Source organism: Propithecus coquereli, unplaced genomic scaffold (genome assembly GCF_000956105.1).
Source record: "Propithecus coquereli isolate 6110/MARCELLA unplaced genomic scaffold, Pcoq_1.0 Scaffold84, whole genome shotgun sequence".
NCBI lineage: Eukaryota > Metazoa > Chordata > Mammalia > Primates > Indriidae > Propithecus > Propithecus coquereli.
In genome coordinates this window covers 3398893-3410216 of record NW_012154618.1, presented here as the reverse complement: position 1 = coordinate 3410216, position 11324 = coordinate 3398893, and the positions used below count along the sequence as shown (strand labels likewise).

The window sequence follows — 11324 nt, the reverse complement described above, 5'->3', positions numbered from 1 at the left end:
TCCTGACAACGTCAATTTGGAACTTAGCTTGGTTACCTCTTTGCTTTGATTACCAGCAAGTTCAGATTTAAGACCACCCTTAGCAATGTTGCCAGTTCGTATGACATACAACTTTCCTCCAGCATCCTCTTATTATTGTGTCCTGTTTCTCTCTTGCTCCCCTATCTTTCTTTGTGCTTTATATTCTTAACTATATTTGTATTTCTTAAAAATCACTTTCAATCCTTTTCGGAGAAAAACTAATAATGCATGAACACATCTCTGAGGCTAGGACATGGTAAGATTTTTATTATGGTTTGACGTGAATCACGTTGATTGTTGAAAGATTGTTTCTTAGCAATAGCGGCCACAAGTGGTCTTTAAGACTTGTTCATGTGGACAAATTCAAAAAATATGTCGAAACCACACCTTCTCTCTGTGGCTCCCAGTAAATGAGTGTGTCCAGATAGGGTTATCAGAGAACATAATTATGACAGCCAGGTGCCAAGTGCTATGTGGAGGGAGGAACTATTTTTAATGATGTCCTCTGCATTTTTAAGATGGAACCCCAAATGGCTTATTCTGGGGCACTATTTGAAAATTAAAGGGGGCTGAAGGGGCAATCAGCGAGCTCTCTGAGACTGCAAGTATTCAAACAGAGACTTCCGGAGGACCAAATCCAGAGGATCAAGGGCTATCACAGGGCGTGCCAGTGTCACTCGGAAGATGCAGATGGTAGAACTCTGTGCTTTGCTTCCCAGAATCCATTTTTTCTTGTTCTGGGAAGCGTGTCTAAAGTTTTGAAATGCATCTCTCCTCCCCTCTCAGCTGTGTAGTCAGGATAGGCTGAACTCACTCACAGCTCCAGGGGTTTAAGCCAATAAATTTAAACCATCCTCAGCCATAATGACTGGTTCATATACTGGTGGGTAACAAACCCAGAGCCAGAGACATGACAGCCAGCTCCTGGGACCTACTGGGAGAGAGAAGCTCATCTCCTCCATGAAAGTTTATGGAAGAGATGCTCTCCCTCCCCCACTGATGGGGGAAGAGTGAGCGAGGTAGGGAACCATGACAGCTGCCTTGCAATCTTGTGATGGCGTCAACCTGAGAAGGAGACTAAACCAGAGACCTGGAGCTAAGAAATGGAATTATGGTCTGAGTTATGTCTCTGGCTCCATCAGAAACCAGGTTATCTCCTAGAAGTTTACAAGAACAAATAGGTTGCCATTTTTTATTGAAATAGTTTGAATAAGCTGGGTACAGTGGTGCACCTGTAGTCCCAGCTACTTGGGAAACTGAGGCAGGAGGATCACATGAGCCCAGAAGTTCAAGTTCAGCCTGGGCAACATAACAAGACCCCCATCTCTAAAAAAAAAAAAAAAAAAAAAAATTTGGGTAGAGTTTTTTTAGCATTTGCAAATTAAATGTTCATTAATGTTAAAACTAAATGGACTAAAAATCAGATTTAGTTTTGGAATCACTGTGGAGTTTGTGAAACACACGAATGCCTACAGGCATTCTTATGCACACTCAGACCTGGAAGCCACTGATCTCTGCTCAAATACATCAGGACTGGTCTCTGGGACGTCTTCAGTGTGTCCCTCTTCTTCCTCCCCTCCCACCTCTCCTCTGCTCCCTCCTCAGCCAGGTAGGAGACCCCCATGGAGGAGGTCTGGCCCCAACACCTGAGCTTCCAAGCTTTCTATTTATATGCGAAATTGCTTGTGTTTTCCTAGTTAGTGGCAGATCTGCCTGTTTGATGTTAATGAGTTAGTGAACCCAACAAAAACATAAAACAGGAGACTCTTCCAAAGAGGAAAAATAGAAATTAAAGTGCCATCCAAAATGGGACAGGCTTGAAATCCACCTTGAATCTCACCAGCCCCTTTCTCTGTCTTCCCAAAGGGACTCCTTTCATCCAATTGAAGAAGTCAAGATAAAAATGCCAGCCTGGTGTATATCCTGCAAAACCAAACCAATCTGATTTGTCTGGACAAAGAAAATGAGGAATTTTTTTTTTTTTTTTTGAGACAGAGTCTCACTCTGTTGCCCTGGCTAGAGTGAGTGCCGTGGAGTCAGCCTAGCTCACAGCAACCTCAAATTCCTGGGCTCAAGCAATCCTACTGCCTCAGCCTCCCAAGTAGCTGGGATTACAGGCATGCGCCACCATACCCGGCTCATTTTTTCTATATATTTTTAGCTGTCCAATTAATTTCTTTCTACTTTTGGTAGAGACGGGGTCTCGCTCTTGCCCAGGCTGGTCTCGAACTCCTGAGCTCAAACAATCCACTCGCCTCGGCCTCCCAGAGTGCTAGGATTACAGGCGTAAGCCACCGCGCCCGGCCAAAAATGAGGAATTTGGCTGAACAAAGTGGGCACAGCTCCCCCTTAAATCCCACCCACCCCATTCAGCCTCTTGTAGACAAGAGACACAAATTTCTCACATCAGCGACGCTCCCATATTCATTTTCAAGTAGCCCCTTGCATCCTGGTGCAAATCTTCGCTGTCTCCTAATAACCCACTTTAGGACATGGATGTTCTGATCTGATATTATTAAATGGGAAGGGACCGCTCTCTAATCTAGAGAGAGGCAGGGGCATTTGTAACAGCCAGAATCAAAGGCTTGGTCTCTTTCTGTTCCTAATTATCAATAGTGTTTTATAATCTTATTAATATTGATACACAGTATACTGAAGATCTGTTAAGGCGTAATGTATGTGGAAGATAATTAACAAGATCCGAGTCAGATCAATCGCCTATTTGACAGCCAACGGTGTGTGGCTTATAAATTATACATATTCTAGGTATTGCTCAAAATGTTTAAAGTTTCAGTCCAATCCTTCCCATCCAGCGCTGGGGGAAGGCATGAACCCAAAGGTACCATCCCCAGCCTATTGGTGCCTGCTCTGCACACGCAGGACTCACTCTTACTTGAAAATCAAAGGGTCCCATTAACTGCCAAGATCTACACACAGCATAAAAACACACCTTCTCCTTGTAAAGTGCATAAAAAAAAAAAAAACAAAGGGTGAAATCTTGTAAGAAAAGAGATGATTAATAAAAGGAAGGTAATTTGCCTTTTGATTTCTGAGGAAAGGTAGCAGTTGGGTGTTTCAAATGGCAGAGCTGATATTTTCTGCTGATGTTAGTCCATTACCAAGAAAGATATTTGGTGGCAGTAAATGCAATTAATAATCCCAGTTGCTGTGTATGTTTTGGTAGGTTCAAGAGCTTAAACTGTACTCTTGGTCAAGTACTCTGTGCGTGTGTGTGTGTGTGTGTGTGTGTGTGTGTGTATTTGTACACACGAGTATTGTGAAAGCATGAACTATTATTTTTTCTCTGAGAGCATCCCTTTAGGGACAACCTGTCCCTTTTCTGTAATAATCTCATTGGGTCCATGCAGTTCAGATGGAGCTGACTCTACCCAAACTGGCCAATCAGAGCCTCTCACCATTTATTTTTCAGTCACTGGAAAACGTGGCATAATTTCCCACTGAGGTTTTAAGCAGGAAGGATACCAACCTTCTACTGCTGGTGCTCACTTTGCCACCGGGTAGAAAGAACCTTCCTGGGAAGAAGCAATTCATAGGAAAGCATGCCCAAGGCATGGAGAGAAGTGGGTCCTCCTGACATCACTTGAACTCCTGGATCCAGCTGTGCCTGAAGTACACACATGGACTCTCAATTATCTGAGCCAATCATTACACCCCCTTTCTGCTGAAGGCAACACGAATTGGGTTTCTGTCACATAACTGAAAAAATTCTAGCTAATGCAGGCAATTAAGGCAACATTTTTGTTCCTCTCCACAACACAGATGAGAAAATTAGGCAAGATACTCAGGTTCAGGAAATAAGGATGAACCATGATAAAAGAGGTTCAGCAGGCTTATCAAGACAATGGGGCTACAAGGAGGAGACTTTGCCCTGATGCTGGACCTTGCAGGTCTCCTGGCACCCACCAGATTTATCTGGGGAGACTGTGGGGTTCTACTGCAGAGCTTGCAGGCCCTGCCAGAAGGAAGTCAGTGTCCTAGAGAGTCCTCCAAATCAAGCAGTGTCCTGGGCTGGGAGATGTGACAACTCACTCAAAAGGAATAGCCCCGGGAGCCTAAACATTTCCTGGGATTTGTAGTGGCTTATTTTGGGGCCATTGAGTGGAGTAGGTGCTCCATACATTGCAGTGTGGGGTTCATGGAGGATCACTGGGATGATTCAGGGTAGCCTTGCCTTATTTGCTGGCTAGGTGCTAAGGGCGGTGATAAGGTCAAAGTTACTTACGGAGAAAAGTGGGACTAGCCTTTATAGGGCCTTGGCACAAATTAGAAAAAGGCACTCCGTCTGGGTAGACCAATTAGAAAGAGAGGCTTCCTCTGGAAGGAAGAATCTGCAGCAGAGCACAGGGCTTAGAAAGAGTAGTGCCAGCAGCATTTTAATCACCGTTTGTCCATTTAGCCAGCACTTTGTGCAGTGCACAAACTGGGCAATGATAGGTGGCAGCCCTAAGTAGAGACTCTGTAATCACCTTCCCCTCACTGATTCTGATTCACTCATTGGCTGTTCTTCCCGCCCTCTGTAAAACATCCCAGGAGATGCGTGCCCGTGGCTGTCCGAACACTCAGGATTAGCAGGCTGTTCTCTAGTGTGTCTGTGTATTTCTGCCTCCCCAGCTGAGTTTAATGCTTACCACGAGTCCACCAGTCTTGTACCCAAACCTGCTTATGCCACGACGTTGCAATTACCTAATTTATTGTTTCTCGGTCTTTTGGCTGAGATCAAGTGCGATTACCTAATTTAATAGAAAAGTATGGCAACCAACGAAATAAGAGGAAGGAAGGAGAACACTGTGGTTTCTATGAAAACTAAATATTATAGATGCTTTGGAAAAATAAAGGCAAGTTACTTTTTTAAAAGTCCTTAAAATTAAGGAATCTTTTTGGAGTGAGTGATAGAAATGCATTGTAGCTTGATATGTAAAACTGTATGCAGGCCAGGCGTGGTGGCTCTTGCCTGTAATCCTAGCACTCTGGGAGGCCGAAGCAGGAGGATTGCTAGAGGCCAGGAGTTCAAGACCAGCCTGAGCAAGAGCAAGACTCCATCTATACAGAAAATAGAAAAATTAGCTGGACATGGTGGCACGTGCCTGTAGTCCCAGCTGCTTGGGAGATGGAGGCAGGAGGATCGCTCGAGACCAGAAGTTTGAGGTTGCAGTGAGCTAGGATGACGCCACTGCACTCTAGCCCAGGCGACAGAGCAAGACTCTGTCTCAAAAAACATAAATTAATTAGTTAATTAAAAAAAAAAAACTGTATGCAACTCCATTCTTCCCATTGTCCTCTTCAACCTCAACTCAAGCCTGTTGCCCACGGGCCTAGCATTGCTTTCGCCACGGCCCTCGGCAATGCAAAGGCACATTAAACATATGATGGCTTTCCGTGAACAAGAAGCCAGTGGGAAAACAGAAGAAATAGATACGAAGGCAGAAGAAGAGTTCAACATTGAGAAAGATCAGCTTGTGCAAACCCAGAGACTGAAGATTATGGAATACTACAAGAAGAAAAGAAGCAGGTTGAGCAGCAGAAGAAAATTCAGATGTCCGACTTGACGAATCAAGCCAGGCTCAGAGTCCCCAGAGCAAGGGACGACCTTATCACAGACCTGCTAAATGAAGCAAAGCAGACTCAGCAAAGGGTCAAAGGTACAACCAGGTAACAAGTGCTGCTGGAGGGACTCATCTTCCAGGGTTTGTATCAGTTGCTGGAGCCCCAAATGGTTGTTGCAGGAAACAGGATTTCTCTCCGGTAAAGGCTGCAGTGCAGATGGCAATCCCTGTGTACAACATTGCCACCAAAAGCAACGCTGGTGTCCACATTGACCAGGAGGTCTACCTGCCTGAGGAAATAGCTGGTGGCATTGAGCTCTATAATGGGAATCATAAAATAAAGGTTTCCAAACACCCCAGAAAGCTGGCTGGACTTCACAGCCCAGCAGAGGATGCCAGAAGTACAGAGAGCCTTGTTTGGTGCAGAAGCCAATGGGAAATTTTGGGACTAGGCTTTTGGGAGGCAGACTATATCCTCTGCTCTGCTGCTACAATATGGGAGCTTCTGATAGTTGAAAAAATGAGAGTGTCTGTGTAACTTCCTCTTTGCTGTCCTAATATTGCTCTATATTTATTAGTGGATACCCTTCTGTGGCTAATGCTGTTGGCCTAATCGTTAACATGGGGAGAATGTTTCACTTGCTGTGATTAGGAACCTACCTAGAGGTAGCTCTCTGGTCCTGCAGCATTAGGTAGAGCATCACATGGCGGCTGCATGAACTTTGCTGGCTTCCAGGTATCCAGTCTAGAGGGCGATGTGTAGGGTGCTGTCTGCCTTGAAGTCTCTGCTCTTTGGGTTTAAAACACATGTGGCACATGCATTCCTCCCAGCAATAGTAGCTTCACTGTTTACCTATTTGGGCCTAGAAGTTTTCCTCATCCGTAAATGAGATTTGAAACCTAAACCACCAATATGCTTTATTTATCAAAACAAAAGATTTATGTGGAAAAAAGAAAACTGTATGCAACCGTTAAAAGGCATTGAATCGTGTGCCGTAACTAGATGCAGTTTTTCATATGTAAATGATTCCTCCATAACATTGATAAGATTAAGTTCAAGTGAGACAATATGAAAGACTGGGGAAAACCCAAAAATCCTCAAAGCGTCTCACATTCTGATTGTTCTGCAGGTGTCTTTAAGATCTCGCTTCACTTTAAGAAAACCACAACTGGAAATCGTAAATGATGTGCATTTGGCTTAGGCAGGAGAGAGAAGCCGGAACTCCAAAGTGCAAACCCATACCCCAAGAAAAGCCTTGGTTACACATCAAATGACTGGGAAAGAAAACATACACTCATCGTGTTTCAATTTTAAAAAGCATTTAGAGTCTATGCCTATGTATTGTTTTATAAAGATTCCTCCTTTTAGCTGATGTTTTGTGATTAACTGTCAACTTCTGCCCTGACCCCATTGCACAGCAAGGCTTCCACAGTGGACTCGTCATCCTTAAAATTCCAGAAATCATCTTTAAAGTGTGGAGTAGTGCCGTATTTTAATAAATCCAGCAAACCTATTTTTCCTCCTTTCCTCCAGCGGAGCAGGTTGCTGTTTCTTCGGTAGAGCTTGAGAGTGTAGGAGGCCACAGAGTGCTGAACCCCAGCCTCAGCGTGGTGAGATGCTCGGGTTACAGGAGGCCCTTCTGGAGCAGGGCTCTCCCAGACGAATGGCAGGTGCAGTCACCTACACCATTTAAATTGTTGTGTGTGTGTGTGTGTGTGTGTGTGTGTGTGTGTGTGTGTAGCTGAGTTAGCTGGGTTTCTTACAGCTTCAATGTTTATATACTGGGATTCAAACACATATCCACTTATCTATAGCAGCTCATTCTTTATTATCTCCACCAACTCCTGAGCTATGTGGCAGAACGATGGGCTCACCCACTTAGAATCACTGAGCATTAACAACGGGGATGTGCAGCCTGGCAACATAGTGAGACCTCATCTCTGCTAAAAAAATAAAAATAAAAATTAGCCAGGCATAGTGGTGCACACCTGTAGTCCTAGCTACTTGGGAGGCTAACGCAGGAGGATCGCTTGAGCCCAGGAGTTTGAAGTTGCAGTGAGCTATGATCACACCACTGCACTCTAGCCTGGGTGACAAAGTGAGATCCTGTCTCAAAAACAAACAAACAAACAACTGGAGTGTGGTCAATGAGATTATCATCCCAATCATCCCAATCCTCCCTTCCCTTCCTTCTGTAGGATTCTAATCCCCCTCCCAATGCTTCCCAAGGGCACACTACTTCTCTATCCCTAAATGTTGGTCTGGACCATTGACATGAGTAGAACCTAAGCATGTTTGTGCATTTGGCTTTCTGTCATGTGTTTCTGCCATGCGCCATGAAAGAACATGCCCTGAGAAGCCACTGATCCAAGGAAGATAAAAGACATATGGGGCAGACCTGGACCTTACCTACTGCCTGGAGCCAAGCCAAGTCAACCAGTAGCCTGAAGCAGAGCTGCCTCAGCCAACTCATAAACCACGAGCTAGAAATATATAGATTTGTGTTGTACGCCACTGAGACTTAGGAGCCGGTTGTTACGCAGCATAGTTGAGTAAAACCCTAACTGGTACAAAGGGACATATTAAAGAGTTTCTAGTCCAACCCACTGATCTTGAAGCTAAAATTGTTTACTAACTCTGTGGTTCTGGCTACACAGTTTCTGGTCTCAATTCCATCATCTGTAAAATGGAACCACAGTACCTGACTTACCCAGTTCCCAGAGATGAAATAAGGATAAAGTGATAGCTGCGCGAATGTTTGCTCAGTGTCGTAATCACGGTACTGCTGCTGTGAACCCTAAACTGCTGATGGCCCCCGTTGCCCACAGAATAAAGCCAGCATTGCTCATCATGGCATGCAAATCGCCCGTGTCTGTTCCTGCCGGCCTTAACCATTTCATTTCACACAATCTCCACACACTCTCTTGTTGTCACTTGAACCATTTGCCATTCCCCAAACTCTCTGATCCTCTCCCCAATCCTTTTCTCACATTGGTCCCTTCCCTTCCAAATCCTTTTCCTGCCATCTCACCTTTTGGAAACCTCCACGGTGTAACCAAGATATCACATCCTCCAAATGGCGTTCCCAATCCCTTTAGCTAAAATTAAGAACTATTTCCTTCTAGATACTTAACAGACTTTACTGGTATTACAGGCATTGGGCCCAAGTCCATCACCCATGCTGAGTGAGAACAAGCTTTCCGAGAGCAAGGATCATTTTTTTGTTCATTTTCATCTCCCATGGACCCTAGCCTAGGAAGTACTATGTGTATGTTCATTGTTTGTTGATAATGAGTATCTTTGCCCAGCTCCAAGAAGCAAAGTCAACATAGCATACTCTGGTGATATGTTTCTTCCATGCTCTAGTGTGCTCCCCAGGAGATGAAGAACAGTGCTGACACACACGTGCATGGTGACCCAAATAGCTGCCATTCATTGAGCACTTCTTCCAAGGCAGGATCTGCAGTAATCACTCTGCACACACTGTCTGATTTAAGTCTCCCAACAGCCCTCTTCATTTAATTGATGAGACATGGCAGAGACTGTTATGCATTGACCCTTTCTTCCTGAGCACCTAACTAGACCACACTTCCCAGAGTCCCTTGCGGTTAGATAAAACCACGTGACTGGTTCTGCCCACTGGAAGGTGAGGGGGAAGTAGCATGTGCCCATAAAAGCCTCCCCTGCAATGTTTCCACCTCCTTTTTTGCCAGTAGATGTAGAGGATCCGGCCAATGACCCCGAGGCCTAGGGCATGGTGGAGCCACAAAAAGCAAAGAGCTTAGGTTCATGAATCACCCTCCAGGGAGAAGGCCCCCTGCTGAATACACCTATATTAAACTGTAATATGATCATGAACTAAATTTCTATTTTGTTTAACTTTATTTGTTTGAATTTCTATTTGTTTACAGCTGTTACATGAGAAAACTGAGGTTCAGTTTAAATAACTTTAGCTAATTATATAATAAGTTAGTGGCAGAGGGCTAGGATTTTAGCCCAAACCTAGCTGTCTCTGCTGCCTGTGATTCTACTAGGCTATATTGCCTCTCTGCTAAGAAAAAAAAAAAAAAAGCACACCCAAATGCAAACAAACTTCCTACTGGGGCAAAACCAGGATTTTCCAAACCATGATTCCCCATGGCTCCGGCATGTTGCACCCAGCGGAGTTCTTTATTGGGTGGTTTCATGAAATTGCTGAATTGTTGCTTACTTTAATAAATCCCTTCTCACCTGTGCTTGCCCCAGGAAAGGATTTGAGGGTGACACAGAGGTGCAGTTCTTGATCCTGGAGAACTTTGAGTTTGTGCTGTTATCACAACCGCCATGATTATTATCAGGAACACACCATGATTGATGCTACCTTGATGTCCTTAACAATCCCTCGCATTTGAGAAGTTCGTATTAGTCAGGGTTCTCCAGAGAATCAGAACCAGTAGGAGATATAAACATGGATGGATGGATTTGGTAGATGGGGAGAGGGAGAAATTTATTATGGGACTTGGCTCATGCAATGACTTAGATTGAGAAGTCCTACAGACCTGCTGTCTGCAAGCTAGAGAACAGCAAAGGTGGTGGTGTCATTCTGTCTGGGTCTGAAGGCTTGAGAATCAGCAGGGCTAATGTGTAAGTCCAGGTCTGAGTCCAAAAGCCTGAGACCCAAGAGCTCCAATGTCAAAGGGCAGGAGAAGGTTGGTGTCCTAGCTCAAGAAGAGAGTGAACATGCACTTCCTCTGCCTTTTTTTCCTATTCGGGTGTCAACAACAAATTGGGTGATGCGTCTTTACTCAGTCTGCTGACTCGAATGCTAATCTCTCCTGGGAACATCCTCACAGACACACCCCATACTCCCATTTTACAGATGAAGAAACTGAGCTCAGAGAGGTTACACCAAGCGTGCCCCAAGTCAGACAGCTAATGATGGCCTCCAGACTCTGTGTTGGTCTGTGCCTGGAGGGTTTTACAAAATTCTCCATCTTCTTTTCTCCCAAATCCCCATCTTCTTCCTGCCATCCCTCTTCTCGTTCCTCTCTAGGGCCATCCCCTTGGAAATAAATGGACAAAGTCATTGGGCAACCGCATGCCAGGTGTCACACGGAGCACTCACGTGTACTAGCTCACGTCATTGTCCCAACACTCTGCAAGAGAGGTAGAATTATTGTCGTCTCCACCTTACAGATGGGGAGAAACAGGCTTAGGAAGTGACAGTGACTATCTGAAGGCCGCACCGTGAGTGAGCGAGCTGTGGGGAAGAAGCTCGGCCCCCATCAGTCTCACTGAAGGCGACTCTGGCCACTGCACCAGGAACGGCCCAGGGCCGCCCCTCCTCCACCCCTAGCTTCACCGTGGGAGCTTTTGTCCCCAAAGTGCTGGACCGAGGTGGACTCTCAGAGACCCAGGGTAGGGTGTCCTGCCCTTGCCTATGACAAGGCGAATATTCACTGTCATTACCAGCTTGGGGACATCGGCCTCGCTGAGGTTATCAATTATGCATGGTCCGGGGCTAAGCCCCTGTACCCTGAGAATTGAAGGGAGAAGGTGCTTTCAACCCGCGAGTGGGGAGTGGCAGCATGTCGGTCACTTGCCTGTCGCTTAACTCTTTCCCCGCTGCCTCGGCGCTGGTGACGGGGTTGGGCCTGGAGTCGTGTCTTGTGTGTCTCTGCCAGGGCCTGTTGGGTGAGCAACTGCTGGATTTCTACTCCCCACGAAGCCCCAGCCGGCTAGCCCTGGCCATGCGGTTC

The 11324-nt window shown here is 45.5% G+C and overlaps 1 pseudogene; it reads left to right on the top strand.

Moving 5' to 3' along the window:
- Window positions 1-5384: 5384 nt before the first annotated feature.
- Window positions 5385-6037, top strand: LOC105825981 (annotated as a pseudogene).
- Window positions 6038-11324: the final 5287 nt, after the last annotated feature.